We start from the raw sequence: 2,486 nt of genomic DNA on the forward strand, positions 1-2,486 counted from the left end.
AGAGTGTTCTTAGCTATAATCTAAAAAAATTGGTTCAGCCGTTTAAGAGTTATCAGCTCTTTTCTAGTTTTCTTGTAGAAAAGAAGGTTAGATAACCGTTAGGTTCATAATATTATGTCAATAGACAAAATATGTCAAGATGGACGTTGCCTAAATACATAATTATTTATTTGAAAATGATGTTTTGGAAAACTCAAATACTTTGGATCGTCGGGGGTGTTATAAATTTTTAATTTACACTTGTGACAAAAGCATTTCATTGCTTCAACTGAGGTCTCGCATTGCCCAAAATTATTAAAATGTTCTGATAGGTAATATGAATGTAGTACCTACTTTAAAAATACTTGACAGGTTCATCAACATAGTGTATTCAATACATACTCCATGTTATATTTATGTACATAGGCATCCCTATAGTATGTTTAACATTTTAATGTTCCTAATTAGAGCAAACTTGTATAAATATGTTTGGAAATAAAATAGACAATACATTATTTCGATGTTTTATTCAAAAAGGTGTGCTAAGAATTAAGATACGTAATTCGGTGAGAGGCGATTATTAAGTACAATACGTCACTATGTAATACAAAAATAAAAACAAATTGTTTCGATTACTGATTCTTATGATAAATATTGTAAAGTAAACATTTTCTACTTCTAGAGTAAAAGCAGAGCACCATGCGATAGTACCAATTTCTAACACTTCATCTGTCTCTTAGGCCGCGTGTGTCTGTGTGTCTACAATAACCTCGCAGATCAATATTTGCTATGGAAAGTACTTATAAATGTGAGATAGTTATTATTCTAAACTGGAAACTTAAGTTGTCCAAAAAAATAACATAAGTTATTATGCTATTTTTTTGGACAACTTAACCTTCACATTTTCCAATGGAAAACTTGCAGAAATTGACTTGCTGCAAATGCTTACACAGTGCAAGTCACTTACCAGAGTCAACTTATGCAAGTTTTATTGTTGATGGCTTGCGCACAACCTGGACACGATTCTACCGAAGTTCAACTGCATTGTCATATTGAAAACATATTAAAGTAGATAAACGCAAAAATGCTGCTCGGAATTCCACTTATTTGTCCCTAATGTAAGTAGGAATAATGTAAGTAACATGATAAAAACTGAACTTTTCATCAACCATCTGACAAATTTTTGACATAATCAGGCAATGCAGAAACACTAACAACTAACTTTCAGCATTTAAGTACATACTTTAAAATTTCGTATCTTCATCTATAGGTTTTCAGGCTGAATAGTTGAGTAGGTACAGTGTTTGTTTTTTCGCAATTTGTAAACTAATACGACAACGTAGGCTTATGGCATTTTAATTGCGCCAGTGGCAGTATCATCCTCACAGGTTTATATAAAAATCTTTACTTGAAAGGGTTCAGTTTCAGAAATTAGCTCTAGTATTGACTAATTTGTGAGATACTGCCATTGACGCATTTAAAATGCAATAAGCCTACGTTGTCGTATTAGTTTACAAATTGCGAAAAACCAAATTAAATTTGAATTTCGCGGGCAGACCTGTCGCATCCACCTTAAGAGATGCTCTCCGTGCCAGTCTATCTGTTTAGACTGTTTAGGCCACGTTCCTTTAACCGCCAATGACGAAATTTAAAATAAAGCAACGGGGTTGGTGGTGTATCTAATAATAACAACCATTTAGATAATGTATTAAAAACGAACCAGTCATTTCAAAAACCACTGAAGTCACTGAATTATATTTTTAAGCACTCAATAAAAAATTCAAAAGTAAACGAATTTCGAAGGACTTTTGGGCTGAATATAGTGTTTGAACTTTATAAGGAATGTACTGACTTACATGGTTTTTATCCAGGTTTTTACATCTATCTTTGAGGAAGCATTCAAAAAGCATAAAAAGTGTGTTTAGTGTGTTTAAGAAAAACTTGACTTATGCGGTTTTTGAAATGACAGATTCAAACTTATTTTACATTGGTTCTTATAAAAAAATAATTCAGTAGGTAAGTAAATAAATCTCTATTTATAATAAATTATTGGACAATGATCCTAAGTTTTTTGATATTAATGAAAAAATACTTGGGACGAAAACAAATGAATATGCAAATTAATGTATGTATGTATTAAAATTTAAAAATGTAAACACAGTCTCATTAATACAATAAGTATTATTATATCATAAAAATTATAATATCAAAAAATTATTAACTAAAAATTCACATTCAAACATTCATCATTTTGTACTAAAAAATATTTAACTAGGTATTTATTTGTATTTGAAATTAATTTTATATAATATTATATTTAAAAAAATATTTAAATAGGTATAGAATTACTAGGTATGAGAACTTTGATTTAAAATTATAGAATTAAATAAATTGTGATTTAAGGCTCCCCTCTACACTGTATAAGTCAAATATTAAATGCATTAGTTGTAATATGTATTGATATCGATATGGAATTATTAACTAAAAAGCTTTTAAATTCATTGAAT

The sequence above is a fragment of the Maniola jurtina genome, chromosome 12 (assembly GCF_905333055.1).
Source record: "Maniola jurtina chromosome 12, ilManJurt1.1, whole genome shotgun sequence".
In the NCBI taxonomy this organism is placed as follows: Eukaryota; Metazoa; Arthropoda; class Insecta; order Lepidoptera; family Nymphalidae; genus Maniola; species Maniola jurtina.